The 21,454-nt window shown below is 40.5% G+C and overlaps 1 protein-coding gene across 17 annotated transcripts in view; it reads right to left on the reverse strand.

Annotated features, from left to right (window-relative positions):
* raraa (retinoic acid receptor, alpha a) overlaps positions 1 to 21,454 on the reverse strand; it is a 735,685-nt gene that overhangs the window by 100,958 nt on the left and 613,273 nt on the right. The window lies entirely within an intron of this gene.

Below are 21,454 nucleotides of genomic sequence, written 5' to 3' on the forward strand. Positions count from 1 at the left end.
TTCTTGATTCAATTTAGTTAATATACATGCCTTTGCTACTTCAAATGTATTCAAAAACTCTGTGTTCTATTATAGTTAAACTGTATAACAACTATCGAATTGCATCTTTCAGTTTGCTCAGGAGACCAACTGCACAGGAAAATAATTGATCTGGCTTTCCTTATCAGTCTAAAGTTGTGGTTTGCGTCATGAAATTGGAAGTCGCATCAGCGTCACATAGATTGCCAGTCATCCTACACTTTGTCCCTTCCTAAATTATAATGATTCCTGGGCGCCACTGCAATGTAGCAGTTAGCGCAACGCTATTACAGCTTGGGGCAGAGTTCGGAGTTCAATTCCAGCGGCCTTTGTAAGCAGGTTTGTAATTTCTTCCCCTGTGCATGTGAGGCTCCTCCGGGTGCTCCAGGTTTCTCCCACAATCCAAAGACATATACCTTAATATGTTAATTGTTCATTGTAAATTGTCCCATGATTAGGCTAGGGTTAAATTGGTGGATTGCTGGGCAGCACGGCTCGTTGGGCTGGAAGGGCCTTTTCCGCGCTGTATCCCTAAATAAAAATAAAACTAAAATAACCTTTCAATGCCCTACATTAAGCTACAGTTTTCTTAAAATAGGCTGCTGACTTCCAGTATAACTTCACACACCACAACTCTGAATTGATTCTATGACCTGCACACTCACTTTCAAGGATTCTTTACAACATGACCTCGGTATTACTTTTTATTTGCACAATTTGTCCACCCTTTTGCACATTGGCCGTTGTCAGCCTCTGTTTATGTATAGTTTTCCATAAATTCTATTTTCTTTCTTTATCTTCCTGTGAATGACTATAAGAAAACGAATCTCAAGTAACAAATACGTCCTTTGATAAGAAATTTTACTTCTGACTTTCCTGAAATTGTAATTTGGGTAATTTTCCAAGAGTATGCAAATAATGTGTTCAATGCCCACAACAATGTGATCAAACATAGCTAAGCATCTCTTAATGTAATGGAAGTCTGCAGTAAAGGTGCACTGACACATTCAAAATGCTGTGACATAATATCGGATTGCTTTCATGAGTAGTCCAATTAATACTTTTAGCTAAAACATTTTGAATTTTTATTTTGGAATAGAATTATATCATGTAGCACAAAGCTACTCTTTACAGCTTTGTTTTTCTGCCAACATATGTAACAATGCATGGCAAAAGGAATCTTTCAGATTTCACCTCTGTTCTTTGCAAACTTTTCCAACTATCCCAGCAGTGAGTGATGAGGATAAAGACAGCAGAATTGTCATGGGATCGCTAACCCATAAACTGGGCTGCAAATGTCCTTGTGTGGACAACCAATGCCAGTTATATTTGAGTAATATTGTGAATATATTGTTTGATTAAGAATTATTTTTGTTTAATAATTCATTACGGGTTATATGTGAAAGTACGTGAAAGGCATACGTCATTATGCCACAAGGACATATGTGCACGCCTAGCTTAAAGTAAAAATGAAACTAGACACGTCATCTCTCGTCACCCCAAGTTTTTCTTTCGATTAGTTCCACATTTTGGGGTTACAGAACATAACAGTGTGAAGAGTATGGGATTGGAAAACTCAAACACATCAAGAGTAAAAGTGTTAAATAAAAATGCCACACCCAAGTTTCACAAAGTCCATCATTGATAAAGTAGCCAGTAAGCTTGATCGCATGGAGGCAGAGGAATTCTTTCCAAGGTTGAGTGGAGCTCATGGGTACCGCCAGTGGCCTCAGTAGCAAAGAAGAACGAGCCTATCAGGATCTGTGGTGATTTTAAGATCTCCATCAACCCAGTACTGAAAGTAGATCAATACCTTCTGCCCAGGATAGAGCATGTATTTGCGAACCTTTCTTCAGGGAAACACTTCAGCAAAGTGGACTTAGCTGAGGCCTACATACAGCTGGAGAAGGAGGAAAGATTCCAAGGTGTTTCTCACCATAAGTACTCATAAAGAGTTTTATCGCTATAATAGGCTTATTTTTGGAGTAGCATCTGCACCTGTACTCTGGAAGAAAGTTCTGGAGCAGGTACTGCAAGACTGCTCAGGCACTATGTTATCTGTATAACATCGTTGTTATCAGTAAGGATGACAAAGAACACCTCCAAAATCTCAGGACAGTGTTAAAAAGATTAGAAAATTACGGGCTCAGAGCATGACGCAACAAGTGTGAATTCTTTAAACCAACCATCACTTACTGTGGTCACACCACTGATGCACAAGGATTACACAGGTATGCTGAGAAAATTCAAGCAGTGGTGGATGCCCCAAGGTCAAAGGACGAGTCGCAGTTACAGTCATTTTAAGGATTTGTCAATTACTGCAACAGGTTCCTGCTAAACCTGGCTACTGTATTCCATCCCTTGAACTCATTACTACAGATCAGGAAGAAATAGCAATGGACAAGAGTATGAAGTGGCTTTCAGAATGGTAAAGGAAATGGTGATGTCAGATACTATACTCACACATTATAAGCTATATGGTCCTATGAAGCTTGCCTGTGACACCCCACCTAATGGTATAGGTGCAGTCATTTCAAATGGTATGAGTGATGGAAGTGAGCACCCTATAGCCTTTGCATCATGTTCCCTTACCACTGCAGAGAAAAATTATGCTCAGATTGACTGAGAGGCCTTGAGTCTGATTTGGTGTAAAACATTTCAACTGGTACTTGTGTGGGAGAAAATTTACCCACATTACTGACCATCAACCACTAGTGTCCATTTTCAATCCACAGAAGGGTATTCCACTAACAGCAGCAGCACAAATGCAGGGATGGGCTGTTTCTTGGAGAACATAATTACAAGATCAAATTCAATCGGCCAACTAATCTGGAAATACTGATGGATTATCTTGTTTATCTTTGGAAAAGAAAATTCAGAACACTTTACAGAAGAGGACACTCCTTTTGATGTATTCTCCCTAAATAAAATCGTAAGTCTCCCTACTGAGGCAGAGATGATCCAAAGGGAAACCAGAAAAGACCACACACTGCCTCTAGTCTACATGGCCATCCAAAATAGCTGGAAAATGCAGCAGAAATCCCAGTTAACTCACTTTTACCAGCACCAGAATGAGCTCACCCTTGAATTATATGGGTTTTGAGAGGTGTTAGAGGAGCTACAGTATAGGCCGTTCATCTAGGCATGGTCAGAATGAAAGCATTGGCTTGAAGCTTTGCTGGTGGCCTGGAATAGAACAGCAGATCGAGCAGCTTGTCATGTATTATTCAGGATGCCAACACGTCCAGAAGATGCCAAGAGCACCGCCTTTACATCTCTATGAATGGCCTGCATTGCCCTGTCAGAGTCAATTGCTAGAGAAGAAAGGTGTCCAGAGCTGTCAGAACCACTTCCTGTAGTTCCAGAGACAATTCCTAAAACCACCACGGAGGGGGCCCCAGAACCTGAGAATATTTCACAGCCACAAGTCTCATCTGCCAAGCAGAGTGCCCCCCGCCCTTGTCAGGAAAGACATTATCCCATAAGAGTAAGAAATCCTCAACAGTGATTAAATCTTTAGGCCTGAATGGAACAATTTAAAATTTACTATGCTAGATACGTTATCTCCAGTATCCCTGTGTTTTTCTTTCAATTAGTTTTATGTTTTGGAGTTACAAAACATAATATTAGTCAGCCCAAGGATTTCCTCTCTGTGCTAAATAATGAAGTGGCTGAGAGTAGGGATATAAAGACAGTGGACAAAATCAAAAAACCAAACTATAAAGGGTTAGAAAATTATGACTACCATAAAAGTATATTTTTCATAACACATTACTTGAAAGAGCCAGGTTAGGTCTATATATGTAATGGTGCATATGGCAAAAAAACTTGACTCTGATTTTGACCATCTATATTAAAATTTATTTTTAAAAATGAGTAAAAACATTTTGGTCTTTTTTTATTTTGTGCTGCAATGTTATTATCCTGTGTGAAATAGATGGTTAAAATGCAAAGTTACTTATGACCTTGAAGCAAATGACATCATAAAAATCCATCTATTAGTTTACTACTGGCTCAGCACTATTGCATTACTGTCAAATTTTTGAATATGCTCTTGAGAAGTTGTCCCAGGAGAAATGCTTGTTCACTTAGTGAAGATACAGGTCAGGCATTAATAATCGGTCTAAATTTGTTAGTAGGATTTTGGCTCCAGCTGCCGTGGCCTTCCCGTAGGGATTAAGAGCTACGTGACTTGTGCGTGATGTCTGGTAAACATCAGCATGTAATAGATGAGGGAAGGGCGGTGATGAACTCGGAGCAGAGCTGCAGAGTGCTTTCCTGAATGCTTATCACTGCAGAATGCTAGAACATCATGCGCCAGTAAAAGAAATGTACACCAGTCCTAAACCAGTGTGCATTCATCAACCCTTCATAGACTTCAAAACTCAGCACATTTCAGAGAGGTACTCTCCTTCAGAAACAATCAGACTTTCTTAACATTGGCATTAATGTTTTCCCTTCCTCTTGATTCCAAACACTCCAGCTAAGCGACCTGCTTTGCACGTTTCCCCTCGAGGACTGAGGCTAGTTTCTTGTGTGGACTTGAGGTCTGTTGACCATCAATGATAATTCAATTGATTGTCAGAGTGTGCAAGCCAAGCAGTGGATATTGACTTGTTTATCAGCTTTTTCTTCAAAGTACATTTATTATCAATAAATTATCATTTAATACAGCTGTGAAGTTCGTCTTCTTCCAGGCAGCCACATAAACAAAGAAACCCAATAGAATTCATTAAAGGAAGACCGAACACCCAATGTGTGACTAAAAGAATAAAAGAACAAATCATGCAAACAATTAAAAAGTAAACAAGTAACAGTGCAGAGACGAGTAAACCTTGCAGAGCAGCGAGCTGACCACCAACCCATCCCTCGCCTCAGACCCCAACTCCACGACCTTTTCGATCTGGCCACGCAGTTAAATCAGCCAAACATTGGCTCGTTCCTTGCTCTCTGGACTGGGCCCTGCCTCTTCAAATCGGCCCCAAGTCTACTCCAGGAAAGGCCAAACATTTTCTTGCCCTTGTACTTGGACAGTTTCTTTACGGAGCAAGTCGGAAGTTCCAGGAATACACCCAAAAATGCAAAGGTGGCAGGACTAATAGATTCAGATTCATTTAAGTATCATGCACAGTACACTGAATCATACAGTGAAGAGTGCGATGTGTTAACAACCAACACAACACAAGCAAGTGCTGGGAGCTGCCTGTAAGTGTCGCCACACATTCTAGCACCAATGTAGCATGTCCATCGAAGAGAGTTGATCACTAACTAAATACAGTGCACTAAGTGTTACTGTGTTTCCAAGCAGGTAACTCCAAGGATTAACCCCCAACATGCACTGAGCTCACCAAGGTTGATTGTAGGGAACACTCACCCCTTGGTTCGAAAAGAGAGAATGTCCACAGCTCATTGTATTGAAGTGCTCTATGCACTGAAATACATATGCTTAAGCATGAGACAATTGCACGATTAGGTTTAGATATAACATACCCACATACTCTAACGACACTCAGTCCCAAGATTTATGGGTGCAATGTGACTACTTTAGTAAAGTAATGAAGTGATGCCAGCTCTGGAAATGTATCACAATGGGATGGGGATGATTTCAGTGCACGGCAGATTGAGAGCCTAAATGGCCTACTCTTGCTCCTTTACTTCTACAACCAGCCCAAAGGGAGGTGAGATACCAATTAACATGTTCTTGAGTATGGAGCATCCATAGCCCAATGATTTTGAAGCCATAAACATTCAGAGTGTTTGCAATTGCAAACACAAGGTGGAGATTAATGGCAAATAAAATGTGCAATAAACTTCACTCACTGAAATCTTCAGTTGGTTCCTGTCTGACACTGTACACCTCATTCATGGTCTTTCAGTGCAGACTTTGAAACCAAGTTCATCTGACCCTTCAGGGTGAAAAGATCCCATGGCAGAAGAGCAAGCGAGATCTCTGGTGTCTTGGTCAACGTTACCCAACTAAAACAGATTATCTGGCCATTATCACCTTGCTATGCAAAAAATCATGCTTTCATTATTACAAGGGCTGCACTGGCTATTATGTGACAAATATCAAACAAAGTCATGCAATCTCTTATCTTTTTGACTATCATGGCAAAACACATTCACTCTTCATAACAACACATAAAAGTTTCTGGTGAACGCAGCAGGCCACGCAGCATCTCTCGGAAGAGGTACAGTCAACGTTTCTGGCCGAGGCCCTTCGTCAGGACTAACTGAAAGAGGAACTAGCAAGAGATTTGAAAGTGGGAGGGGGAGGGGGAGATCCAAAACGACAGAAGAAGACAGGAGGGGGAGGGATGGAGCCAAGAGCTGGACAGGTGATTGGCAAAAGGGATATGAGAGGATCATGGGACAGGAGGCCCAGGGAGAAAGAAAAGGGGGAGGGGGGAAAACCCAGAGGATGGGCAAGGGGTATAGTGAGAGGGACAGAGGGAGAAAAAGGAGAGAGAGAAAAAGAATGTGTGTATATAAATAAATAACGGATGGGGTACGAGGGGGAGGTGGGGCATTAGCGGAAGTTAGAGAAGTCGATGTTCATGCCATCAGGTTGGAGGCTACCCAGACGGAATATAAGTTATGGTTCCTCCAACCTGAGCGTGGCTTCATCTCTACAGTAGAGGAGGCCGTGGATAGACACATCAGAATGGGAATGGGACGCAGAACCAAAATGTGTGGCCACAGGGAGATCCTGCTTTCTCTGGCGGACAGAGCGTAGGTGTTCAGCGAAACGATCTCCCAGTTTGCGTTGGATCTCGCCAATATATAGAAGGCCATATCGGGAGCACTAGACGCAGTACATCACCCCAGCCGACTCACAGGTGAAGTGTCACCTCACCTGGAAGGACTGTCTGGGGCCCTAAATGGTGGTAAGGGAGGAAGTGTAAGGGCATGTGTAGCACTTGTTCCGTCTGCAAGGATAAGTGCCAGGAGGGAGACTGGTGGGGAAGGATGGGGGGGACAAATGGACAAGGGAGCTGCACAGGGAGCAATCCCCACAGAAAGCTGGGGGGGGGGGGAGGGAAAGATGTGCCTAGCAGTGGGATCCCGTTGGAGGTGGCCCTTTTCTTTCTCCCTGGGCCTCCTGTCCCATGGTCCTCTCATATCCCTTTTGCCAATCAACTGTCCAGCTCTTGGCTCCATCCCTCCCCCTCCTGTCTTCTCCTGTCATTTTGGATCTCCCCCTCCCACTTTCAAGTTTCTTGCTAGCTCTTTTTTCAGTTAGTCCTGATGAAGGGTCTCGGCCCGAAACGTTGACTGTACCTCTTCCTAGAGATGCTGCCTGGCCTGCTGCGTTCACCAGCAACTTTGGTGTGTGTTGCTTGAATTTCCAGCATCTGCAGATTTCCTCGTGGTCACTCTTCATAATACCATTTTCCATTCTTCTTGCTCTCTCCTTTTTCGTCAGCAGATTGTGTAGCAACTGTGCTCAAGTAAGAAGAGCCTAGGGTGCCATGGGCTTAGATGTAATTTTCAGCTTGGCATTAACTGGCAGTCTCCTGGCTAGAATCTGAAAAGCCGCTTCACAAATTACAGTATACAACAAATTCCCAGTGCATTGAAGTTATGTAAGAGGCATTGGATCTATGTAATGAGTATTAACCACAGGCAATGGGGTCAACAATCCTGTTGGGACTTTACTGTAGCAGCAAAAGAAACAGAGAGGGAAAATAAATTAATTTTGTGAAAGCAAGTCTTTGTGATTAACTGTCCTTAACTTGAATAAAGTATCCCAAATGATGCAATAAAATAGCATGACTAAAGATAGGTTTCTATTCAACATTGGCTAAAATAACTCAAGGTTCAAATAAAATGCTTTATTGACATGCTTTACAGGCCACTGTCATTGTGTACTGTAGCAACAGACGGGATAGAGAATATGAAAGCAGTCGGTGAAATATTGAACACACATTTGCCATGGCAGATTAAGGAACCAGATGCCATAGGGTTTGAATTGTGTAAGTGCTGTAATGAAACAACAGCTGCGTGTACAGTCTCTTCAGTGGAACATTTTTTTTATTAAAGAGATCCACTCAGAAAGCCAAAAGCAGACTAATGCTCTAGCGACATGTAATGCCTAAGAAACTGAGCAAACAGGTTCATATTTTTCCTGGGGTTCTCAAAATACCCACTAGAACCATGGAAAATACCAGACTACTTCCTACTGGGCCCCCAAGGACCTCAAAAGAAACTGATAAATCGAGAAAGGAAGTGGCAGTGCTCAGGGTGCTCCAGTTTTCCCCCACATTCCAAAAATATACACCGGTTAGTCGGCTAATTGGTCACATGGGTGTAATTGGGCAGAGTGAGCTCATTGGGCCGGAATGGCCTGTTACCATACTGTATCACTGAATAAGATTAAAAACAGAAGAAAAGTTTGTAAGATGGTCGAACATAAAAGAGAGTGATAGATGGAATGTAACGCCAGTCAGTATAAAACTGCATTTTGGTAAACTAAAATAATTATTTTGGAACAGGTTCAGGTTGACTGATAGGAAAAACCGACAGGCTTGGAGCAAAAAATAAGTTGCTGGAGGAACTCAACAGGTCATGCAGCATCGAAGAAGAGAATAGACAGTCAATGTTTGAGGTCAAGAGCCATTTCAGGACTGTTTGCATACATTAAAAGCTCACGTACATAAAAATCATAAAAAAACATTAAGCTAGATTTTATGAGTATAGAAATAAAAACTGAGATACAGAGGAGTATCTGCAGGAAACCCAAAGAGAAGATGGATTATAATACTGTCTGAAGCTTTGGGCTCCATGTTACCACTGAATTACTATTATTGGGGTCCAGTTTATTGTTGAAGCAATATGGATGTGCAACATAAAACAATGAAGAAAGGGATTATTGAGTGAGTTTATATAAATGCGTAGGTATAAAGCAGGTGTTTTTTGCATATTGATAGCAAATATATGACAAACATCACTAAATGTTGATTAAATTGCTAATTTAAAGAATAGGTCAGATGTGGTAGAAAGAAGGGATATAGAAACTCAACAGACATATGGGATTAGGTTATTGCTTAAACAAGAACACAGAAAATCAAGGCAGGAATAGTCAATTTATTTCCTTGTGCCTGACCTTTCACTGCAATATCACTTTTCTGCACTAACCACATACAGCCTGGTTCCTTTAAAAATATATCCATTTCATCCTTGATTATCCTTTGCAATTGAGCCTCTCTAACCCTCCAGCATAGAGATTTCCAAAGTTCATTGCCTTCTGGGCTAAGAAACCCAGTCGGGAAGTCAGAGGCTTGGTGCCCGCGAGACCAGGGCAGGATTGGAGGTTGGAAGCCTGATGATGTATGTGAGCCTGAGAGCCCAAGGCCAAGGACTGGAGGCCCAAAGGTGGCCTCAGTGTGTCTCCGTGAGTGAATGGGTGGGTGGGGGAGGGTGGGAAAGGGGCTTGTTTTGCTGTTTTGTTTTCTTGTTATATTGTTGTCCTGATGACCATTGTAGGCATGCTATGTTGGCACTGGAATGTGTCCTTAGGTTGTATTGATTGTTCATGCAAACAACACATTTCACTGTATGTTAAATGTACATGTGAATCAGAAATTTCTTCATCTACCCTTGAGTTAACTTTCAGTGATTTGTGTGTAAAGACACTTACGTTCTTCTAAACAGAACACCTTGAAAATCATCACCGTTAAAGACAAGAATATGGACTGCTTGGACCAAACAGCCTGATTCTACTTTAAAATTGTGTGAATTCTACTTGAACAAATTAAGACAAGATCTCTTCCCTCAGAGGACTTCTTGTGGAGTAACTTCTATCGGCGTCATAGGGATAGCTGCTGTACAAACAGCTGGAAAAATCACTTCCAGAACTGTTGTTGACATAATCAGAATTGAATCTATAATTCTTAAACATGCTTTTCAAGTGGTAGTGATAAGAGCTGCACATCCTGGTATTGTTAAGCAATTAAATAATTTGATTAGGTTGTTTTTGTTTTACTATTTTTAAACAGACCCCACACATCCAAGTACATTTAGCTATTCTGGTTTATTTAGAATATGGGAACAAGCCTAATAGATTATAACCATAACAGATAGAAGTGCCAAGGCCAACTATGTTCTACAGCTAACAAAAGTATCAAACAGCACTGCTCAATCAATATAGTCGCCTGCTCAGAGGGCCCATCCATGTTAAAAGCTTTAGACAGTGCAAGGATTTAAACTATGAATTTCAGCATATAAAACATACTGACTAAACCTCATGTGAATTACAAGACAGTACAGGTATGTGTCTCTTAGTGCCCACAAGATGTTCTGTGAAATCGGACGTTATGTGATTTGGACGTTGTGCGAACACCATATTGTATACTTAGCAAACCTATATGGAGTACTGTAGTGTACCTGTATTGACTAAACAGCCAAGAACTTACACTAAAACTGTATGCTGTACACTATAATATATACACTATAATTTTTATTTCATTTTAACCTTTTTAATTTTTTCACTTTTTAAACTTTTATGTAAACACTTTCTTAGCCTGTATCACACACAATTTATCAAAGATGATCAGGGTCATCCACCTCACTGTTCTCAACTTCCTCAATGGTCCACTGGAAGAGTTTCAGGTCGAATAACCTGCGTTTGGAATCCATGATGCACTTTGTTTAATTTCCTTCCGAAAAATTACCACGGAGAGATAACGCTACTACACTCAAGAGACGCGCGATACACAAGATTGTTTACATCCACTACGCCACGTTCTCCAATCGGGACTACGGACATACATCCGATTGGACGTTAAAGCGGAGCACACCAGTACATAGTATTTCCTCTGTGAATTTTCTATCTTTTTATCTTTCACGCAAACTTTTTAATACAAGTTGCTTAAAATAGCATCTATGTTATACACATAGAAGGAGAATATAGAAAAGTAGTTGAACATAAGGATACAATAGCCAATATTATTTCAGTACCTTACACATTACCAGCTCATTCTAGCTTGGGGACCAAATTCTATACAACTTGTGGCTTCTTTGTATTTTTAAGAGTCCAAAGTATTACTGAAGTTATAAAATTTACCCCCTTTATATTGCAAGGTGGTGCTTGCTGTGACATCCAATTGCTGCTGTCCAATTTATCTTCCTACGAAAGCAAACCAGTAACAAGTCCCTCGATGGGTATGGGATTCAAGAATGCAGGATCAATGAAAATCTCTGACAACCAAAGGGCAAAAGTCGTCAAACCGTGCAAATACCAAAAAAAAACAAATAAAAATAAATAAATACAGAGAAAATGTATTGTAGAGTCCTTGAAAGTGAGTCCATAGGTTGTGGAACAAGTTCAGTGTTGAGGTGAATGAAGCTGTCCACGCTGGTTCAGGAACCTAAGACTCTTGTACCTCCTTGCTGATGGCAGCGGCGAGAAGAGAGCATGGCCTAATAAGTGACACTGGAATGGTAACAGATTTTATGTTTTGATCATTTAAAACATGCAGATTAAAGAAATCTAGAGAGGCTGTTACTTTATTTACTGAGAAGTACATTTATCTACAGTGGCATTCACTTGGTTTCCAATTTCAGGTCCAAGTATGACAGTTTCTGTAATATGAGGGTAAATGGCTGTAACCTCCTCCTGACAGCCACCTCTTGTTGCAGATATAAACAGAAGAGATTCAGAGTAACACACACAAAATGTTACAGAATAAGCTATCAGAAAGAAAACTAACAAACCCAATAGCCTTCTGATTACTGGTGGGATCGCTCTGCTATCGAAGAGAAAGACTGTGTGGCCTTTCGCTGTGCCCGAAGTCTCTTTCTCTCGATAATGCTGGTGAACGTTACTGAGGTTTCTACATATGGATTTTGGACTATGGACTTTTTTCCCAGTCTTATGATTTTTATATTGTGTTTTCACCGTACTTTCTCATACTTCGTGCAGGGAAGGGGGAGTTGGGAGTCAATGTTTTTCTTGTGTTTCATGAGAAGGAGGGTGCACACGTTCTTGTTGTGCTTCGTGTGGGGGGGTTGGGTGTCGATGGTCTTGCTGCGTTTCGTGCAGGAGGAAAGGAGTTTGGTGGGTTTGCTGCTTCTTTCTGAACTGACTTTCATGCCTTTTCTTTGCTTTGTGGCTATCTGGAGACGAAGAATCGCAGAGTTGTAAACTGCATACATACTTAGATAATAAATGAACCTTTGAAATTGGCAGAACTAGTCCAGGGATAAAAGGGCAGCAGCCCGATTTAGAACAATGACCAGGGCTCAATATATAGAGATAAGCAGCAAGATCAGAATGCAAGCAGCTCTTACTTATATGATAACAAAAACCAGCACTAGATTGCTCAAGGCATTTTTACACTGATAGAATACCACTGACAGTGTGTTGTACATCTATCATTAAAACCTTCCAAAAGGGCAGAGATTTCAGAGGCAAGAGTCCCACATTTTTTCTGGTTTCTTGAAACCAAATCATGATCCATTTTTTCTGTACCTGTCAGAATTTGACCACAAGTACAGTGATACGTGTAATAACTGCTCTGCCACAATATCAGGCTCCCTCACTATAGGAAGGCATAGTGGTGTTGTGGTTACATTACTGGACTTGTAATCCACATAGTATGGTCACAAAGGAATATTAAAATTTGGATCAGTTCAAGGATATCTGGAAATAAAAAGTTGGTATCAATTAATGTTGGAATCTTGTATAGTATAATTTTTTTTCACAATCATTCACTGGGGACAGAAACATGCCATCCTGATATAGTTTGGCTGGAGTACAAATCTGGACCGACTTTGAATTGTCCTTTGAAATGGCAGCTAACCAGCTTCTGAGGGCAAAAAAGTGTCCCCATGGGTCTGTGTTTGTCTGGAGGAAGATTTTGGAGAGAACCACACAGTTTACAGTTTTTTACTTATCCACCAGGATAACTGCAATTCAGAGGTCCCTTCACAAAGGGGGCATCCAACTTTACAGGTGGCACTCATGCATAGTAAAGTCGACAGTGTGAAGTACTCAACAATTGAGCAACATTGAAAATATGATGATATGTAGTCAGTAATTTTAAATTTCTTGCTATTATATCAAAGGATTTGTCCTGGGACAAGCAAATAAATGCCATCACAAAGAAGGCACAACAGTGCATCTAAATTTCTTAGTGGTTTGTATAGAATAACTTAAAACATTTATCTTAAACTTCACACAGCCAAGAGTATCCTAACTAGTTGCATCACCATCTGGTATGGAAGCACCAATGCTCAGGAATGGAAGAGTCTACAGAAAATGGTGGATACAACCCAGTGCATCACAGCCCTCCAAATCATTAAGCACATTTACGTGGAGTGCTCACAAAAGAAAGCAGCATCCATCATCAAGGACCCCCACCATCCAGGGCATGTTCTCTTCTCACTACTACCAATGGGAATGAGATACAGGAGCCTTAGGGTTGGTTCAGGAACAGTTATTACCCCTCAACCATCAGGTTCTTGAACCACTGTGGACGCCACAACTTTGAACTGACTTCCACAGCCCACAGACTCACTTTCAAGGACTCTGCAACTCGTGTTCTCAGTATATGTCTTCTTTTGCACATTAGTTATTTGAGTCTTTATGTATAGCTTTCCATAAATCCTATTGTGCTTTTTAAAAAAAGATTATCACCAATTTGGGCATACACTCTCAAAAATATTCGCCACCCCTGGTATACAGTTTCAATACACAAGTTACTGTAGCTCAGCCAGTTCTGCCTTGGTTGAATTAAAGGTTGGATTGATGCACAGTGGAGATCGTTGAGATATAGCCATTGTTTTAAAAGCATCTTTCGTCATCTACAGGCTGCATCCATCAGTATCTATTTACCTTTCCAGATTAAAGTCAGAGCAAATACAGCTGTTCTGTCAACACATCATTACCCAAGGGATTGGGACTCTTCTTTGTTTCCACTTGAAAATACCTCAAGAACCTGAGAATTCTTTATTTTTTTAAAAGTTCACTCCACAGTTAAATACTGCTGCTAGGTAGCTGCATATCTTTCTGAAATAGCAAATTATACATTTTAGTAAAGTGTTTTACACCTGGTTCATCACACCAGCTCAGAGTAAAACTGGTTCGAAACCTATTTTCAGTTTTTGAAGGTACTAATCCTCCACTTGGATTACCTCCCAAACTGTGGCAAAGACGCAGGATAGAATCAGAATCAAAATCCAATCTATTATCACTGATGCGCATCATGAATTTTGTTGTTTTGTTGTAGCAGTAGAGTGCAAGGCTTTTCTCTTTGGAGTGAAGGAGAATGATAGATGACTTGATAGAGGTGATTGAGAGGCATTTGTAGAGTGGATAACGAGCGCCCTTTTCCTAGGGTGGAAATGGCTAATACGAGAGGGCATAATTTTAAGGTGATTGGAGGAAAGTGTAGCAGGATGTCAAAGGTAGCATTTTTATTTTACGTAGAGAGTGGTAGGTGTGTGGAACACACTGCCAGGGTTGTGGTAGAGGCAGCTACATTAGGGACATTTAAGAGACTCATTGATAAACACATGGATCAAAGAAAAATGGAGGACTATGTGAGAGGAAAGGGTTAGATTGATCTTGGAGTAGGTTAAAAGGTTGGCACAACATCATGGGCCAAAGAGCCTCTACTGTGGCTTATGCCTGTAATGGATAGCTGAAGGTCCAACAGAAGTGTGAATACCATCCTTGCCCTTTTCTAAATTCCAGTCCATTAAAAGTTTTTCCGCAACTCATGGGTACTGCAAGTCATATTAGCATGCAGGTTTCGTTTTGTTTTCAGATTACCTGTTCTGATTCCTTCTTCTGGAATATGGCACGATTGTGAGGCAGTGGTGGGTGGCAGGGGGAGGTTGGGAGTGGTTGGGAATGGAGAAACTTTAAGATAGTGACTATAGTCCTAACAAGCTTAGGTTTGGTTCACCAAAGTAAATGACATATTAACACCATTGCAATTGGTAGTCACTAAGGACCCTCACCATCCAGGACATGCCTTCTTCTCATTACTAGCATCAAGGAGGAGGTACAGGAATCTGAACACAGACACACAGACACAGACACACACACACACATTTTAGGAACAGCTCTTTCTCCTCTGTCATCAGATTTCTGAATGGACAATGAACACCACCTCACTATCTGCACTACTTATTTTTTATATCTCTTTGTTGTAACTTATAGTAATTTATGTATTGCACTGTACTGGTGCAGCAAAACAACAAATTTCACAACCTACGTCAGTGATAACAAACTTGATTCTAATTACTGGTGTCGGAGAGGCTACTCCCAGATCTTTCACCCTTCTACTAGGTTCAATAATGAACTCTGAACAAATTGTGTATAAAAGAACCAGACCTAGCACTTTGGGTATTGAAAACTAGCTTTGTTTTTTATAGTTCATTTCAGGCAAGCAAGAGGGAGAATAGCTACAATGACTATGCTACTGGACAATTAAACAAGAGGTTGCCAATTTAAACCATATCCTATTGAGCAACCAGGCTCATTGAGTCAGATTTTGCCAGCTGCTTGGCTGTTCATACAGCAGTAAATCCAGGACTTGCACACAAAATGTCAATGTCCTAGACTCATGACAGATTAGGACGAATATATCAGCTTATTCTATTGATGGACATCATATGGAATCCAATGGCAGAGCCTAGTCTTGCTGTGATTCTGCAGCATTTATTCTGGTAAAGGTAGCAAGCAGGAAGAGGAAAACAAATGCCTCCTAATCCTTTGCAAGCATCTGAGAATTTATTGATTTGAATGGGGATTATAGGGTTGCAGATTAGGAGGCAAAGAGGAAAGCATTATATTCTTAAAATAATTTTGCTTTAGTTGTCTGTTCTCAATTGTTTATGATCTTCCAATTAACTTTTTTAATTCAACATTTGTTACTTCTATTTAATTATTTACTTCAATATAAATCATTTTCAAGAGATATTTGAAGACTTTAAAACAACGTACAATTTTTACAACAAACAAGCATGGGGTCAAGTCTTTGCTTACTTCAAAGATGGAGCCTCCTCACTGCATCACTGGAGGATCTTGCCACTGCTTAGGCCACACAGCTAGATTACAGGGTGCTTTAACTGGAGGAACTCGCTCTCTACACCTGAAGCAGCTAAGTATGAATGTAGTGGGCGGGGGGGTGGGGGAGGGAGAGAGGCAGGCAGGCTCTAGATAGAAACTCCAGGCAGTAGGTCTTACAACATTCACTGACTAGCACCAGGAATCAGAATCAGGTTTAATATCACCAGCAAATTGTCATGAAATTTGTTAACTTTATGGCAGTAGTATAATGAAATATATGGATAAATAAGAGAAAAAAACTGAAATACAGTAAATAGATACATGTTTATTAAACAGTTAAGTTAAAATAAGCAGTGCAAAAAAAAACAGAAATAAAAATGTAGTGAGGTAGTGTTCATGGATTCAACATCCATTTAGGAATCAGATGGCAGAGGGGAAGAAGCTGTTCCTGAATCGCTGAGTGTGTGCCTTCAGGCTTCTGTACCTCCTACCTGATGGTAACAGTGAGAAAAGGGCATGCCCTGGGTGGTGGGGATTCTCAATGACAGATACCACCTTCGTCAGGCACCACTCCTTGAAGATGTTTCGGATACTATGGAGGCTAGTACCCATGATGGAGCTGACTGATTTTACAAGTTTCTGCAACTTACTTCAATCTTGTGCAGTAGCCTCCCCGCAGCCCCCGCCGCCCCCAATGCCAGACAGAGATGCAGCCAGTTAGGAACATTCTCATAAACTGTCATTGAAGTCATTCACTTATGCTGTTTTGGGAAGATAGCTTACTAGCCATTCTCAGTTTGACAACAGTGCACAGTCCAGTCTCAGATTATGTAGTTAGTCTTGAATGCTCTCCAAGATGGTCTCATTGGACTAATTATTGACAAACAATAAATGTAGATATGCATGCATCAAATACACCCAAAGAGCAAGTATTTTCTTGCAGATTCTTTTAAATACTAATAAGGTACCTTGATCAGCATGGATGAGTTGAGCCAAAGGGTCTGTTTTTATCTAATTCTATGGCACTGTTTTAACATTGGCACAGCTTACCCTTACCATCTCAAATTGGTATAAGATGATTTGCACAGTGCTGCGATCAGAATGCAATTTCTTCATAAAACTGTCAAACATTCCATTAAATTTATATAAAACACTGTGCTAAATCTTAAATTAACTGTGTAATTCTATGATCAACCATGACAAATGAAAGGACAGTTTAGAGACACCCCCTCCCATTTTCTACTTACGCTATTACTTTGCAAAACATGTTCTTAAATCTCAAAGAAGTAGAGATGCTGAATGCAATGTTGGCTGCAACTCTGCCTGTCTGTACACAGACAAAGTGACAGCAAAAATATTCAGTTTAGCTGTTGTTTTCAGTCCTGAGCCTGGAGGTGCTCAAGATGTTAACGAGTACCTCAGGGAAAGCCGGTAAGCCTGATTTCAAAATAAAATGATAAGCCTGCTCTTCTCATCAAGCATGCATCTTTAGTGCCCTTGTGACAGTTGTTCTAAAGTTTCCAGAACCTTGAAAACACAACGGTCCATTGTCGAGTCAGTAGATGTCTAATAATACCTAGATTTGTTGTTTCAATTTTTAATTGTTCTAATATCTGTGATTAAATTAATTCCTGACATCTCTTTTGCAAGTTACTCATTTTCAAACAAAAAAAATTGTTTCACTCACGTGAAACCCATGGCTTCTGTTTAAATAGCTATGTTGTAAACCCCTTGAAGTACAGCACAGCAAGATTAAAAAAAAGAATTTTTTAACCAACCAGTTCAAGTTGTTTGTCAGCATTCTCAGCAAACAGGGGCTCAAAAGATTATGCAGAAGACTTGCACTGAAAAAAATTTCAAATTATGTCAAATTTTCACAATTTTAAAATGAAAAGAAGATATGTTAAGGAATTAAGGATGCACCTGGCTTCCTAAGGGAACTAGAATCTCTATAAGTGTAAAATACTGTTAAGAACTTAATTAGCAATTGAAGAGGTTATAACTAATCTATCTCATTTACACCTCATTTACTTTACAGTGGTTGTTGCTTTTGATTTCAAGAATTTGGCTGGAAGAAACTCTGCAGAGTAAACAAAGTGACATTTGCATCACCAAGACTTCCTGAGGGACCACAAAGCTTTGCTCCCGACGCCAGAGCTGAGTGGCCAACATAAACAGAGGTTGCATAGCTTAGTTTGTCAAGTTTGGCCTGGCTGCAGCCTGGCCCCACCAAGCGCATGCAAGTAGTGTGGTCTTGATCATCACTGGACTCAACCGTTCAGCAATGCCGACAAAGACTTTACCACAGCTTTGGGCAGTCTGTACTAGTTACACATAACACTTACACCCATGGCTTCAGAGCTACTGAATACACACAAATATCCTGTATGTAGTATTGCTTTTGCGTGATAATAACACAGTCAACTATTTTCCCAAGTGGTGTCTCAGATAAAGGCAGTTTACAACGAAGTCTTGTTGTGATGCAGACATTCCTTCAATATTTTCCTGGCATCTTGTTGTGTGATGGCGATACATTCCCAACAATGAGAACACGGAAATGCTAAACATTAAATGATGGCACGGTAGCATAGTGGTTAGTGTAACCCTATTACAATGCCACCAACCCGGGTTCAATTTTGTCGCTGTCTGGAAGGAGCTTGTACGTTCTCGCTGTGACACGTTTGTAGGTTAGTTAGTCACATGGGTGTAATTGGGTGGCATGGGCTCGTTGGGCCAGAAGGGAACATTACTGTGCTGTATCGTCAAATAAATAAAAGTAATTAATGGAAACAGAATAAGAATCAGGTTTATACCACTGACATACAGTCAATGGCCACTTTATTAGGTACACCTGCTCATTAATGCAAATATCTAATCAGCCAATCCTGTGGCAGCAACTCAATGCATAAAAGCATGCAGATGTGGTCAAGAGGGTCAATTGTTGATCAGACCAGCCATCACAACGGGGAAGAAATATGATTTAAGTGAGTTTGGTCCGTGGAATGTTTGTTGGTGCCAGCCGAGGTGGATTGAGTATCTCAGAAGCTGCTGATCTCCTGGGATTTTCAGGTACAGCAATCTCTAGAGTTAATGGAGAATAGTGTGAGAAGCAAAAAACATCCAGCGAGCAACAGTTCGGTGGGCAAAAACACCTTGTTAATGAGAGAGGTCAGAGGAGGATGGCCAAGCTGAAAGGAAGGCAAGAGTACGCAAATAACCACGCGTTACAACAGTGGTGTGCATCAAACCTTGAAGTGGATGGGCTACAGCAGCAGAATACCACACTGGGTTCATTACTATCAGCTAAGAACAGGAAACTGCTCCTGAAAAATTAGGATTCGTGAGGGTAGCTGAGGTCTGAGTATTCTTATGTATGAAGTAGCAGGCTTAACCCTTTCTATCTGACTGCCTTCTTTTTCATTCACTAAAAATCATGGCTGATCATCTACCCCAGTTCCATTTTCTAGTACTAACATCTTATTCTTAGTTTCTACAGCTATCAGATTCATCAGAAGAATGCGAGAAAAATTAGAAGGCCTGGTTTTGAGGGCTAGGGTATGGTAAAAGAACGCAAATAGAAAATTGATAAAGCCAGTGTCTTCCTGGAGTAATTCTGCTTTGAACAATACAGTTGACATCAGTTAACTGCTTTGTGGTTAGCTACAGCTGCCTTCTGTCACAAAAATCATTTAGACAAGAAAAAACAATTTGCAGAGAATTTAAAATCACCACTTGAGGAACCTATGGCTCTGATAAACGTTTGCATTAAAGTCTCTCAGTCCACTTTTACACTGTGTCAGCACAAATGGTTAAAATGGTCAGGAAAAATATCCTGAGAATGCTGGGGCACTGAAAGCAACGTGATGTTTTGATAGTTCTTCCATACAGGAAGCCCAAACGGATGTTACTGTTTTAATGTCTAGGTGTTGAAGTCTGGTCTTATTCTTTAATATCCTGTTGTACAGCTTCACTTTGATTTTATTTTCTAAATACATTTAAACGCTCCTCCCAACAAAGAGATTAACAGGCCATATTTGGAAATTAAAGTGGTCTGTTTTATATGAAGACATTTCCTGGGCCGCCCAGAGCAGTACAAATAGTGTTCTATGCCCCCCGTGACACAAACTCATTTAATCCAATTAAACTGTATTGGACAGATGTTAGCTACAACAATATCTCATTTATGTTGGCAGAAGCTACGAGACCAAAAAAAAAAGCAATTTCCAATTTTTCACTGAGGCGCAAGAGAGAACGTTTCCGGAGCTGGAGAGAAAGGAAGCAAGAACAGTGAAACATGAGGACAGAAAAACATTCAGTCAGGCCTCATTATATGAATGCACAAAGCGAGCTAAGTAGCATTACTTTTTCTGTTCATGTAAAACCCCAGCACAGAAACTAAAGTTTAGTTTTCAATTTCTGTCAAGTTTGAACATAGAACACTACAGGTCAGTAATGGCCCTTCGGCCTAAAGTGTTGTACCAACCTTTTAACTTACTCAAAGATCAATCTAACTCTTCCCTCCTATACAGTCCTCCAGTTTCCTATCATCCATGTGTGATGTAAGAGCTTTTTTTAAAAAAAAACAAAATAAACTTCCATGCTGTCCAATTGCATTTGTACACATGAACAGTGCTACTGCTGCTCATGTGACACTCTGAGGTGGTAAGATGCTGTAATAATAGAGGGGCTTCCTCCCCCCAACCCAGTCCCTCACTCTCCAGCAGGAGAAGAACTCTACATTGTGGTCCTTACCCTTAAATGCCCCTACCACTACCCCTGGCAGAGGGTTCCATGCACTCACCACTCTCTGTATGAAGAACTTACCTCTGGCATTTTCCCAATAATTTTCCTCCAAACAGCATTAACAAAACTGCTCCAATTCTGGTTACTATCTCCAGAAGTGGTGGGCATGCGTTTAAAGTGAATTTATTATCAAGGTATGTATATGTCAGCATACACTACCCTGAGATTCATTTTCTTGCGGGCATTCATGGCAGAACAAAGAAATGCAATAGAATCAATGAAACTGCACACAAAGACTGACAAACAACCAATGTGCAAAAGAAGTCAAACTGTGCAAATACAATAAACAAATAAACAAGAAGCATGATGTCAGTTCAGAGTTGAGGTGAGTGAAGTTATCAATGACTTTGAGTGGAGGAAAACTGAGATTTTAGCTCATCAACTTTATAAGGCTCAGCTTTCAAATTGATAACACATGTGATTTACAATACACTTTCCAGGTGTGAAATGCAAGGGATATTTCCTCTATTCAGTAGAAATCATTAGCTCCTCAACTGTGGCATTTGCAGTAAAAGATGTATTTTTTTTACACAAACTAAGGTATCTCATGCTCCCAATTTCCTCACACATAAGGAACACAAAACACCTCCCTCTATCTGTAACTTCCTGGAA

This window comes from Mobula hypostoma, chromosome X1 (genome assembly GCF_963921235.1).
Source record: "Mobula hypostoma chromosome X1, sMobHyp1.1, whole genome shotgun sequence".
Classification (NCBI taxonomy): Eukaryota; Metazoa; Chordata; class Chondrichthyes; order Myliobatiformes; family Myliobatidae; genus Mobula; species Mobula hypostoma.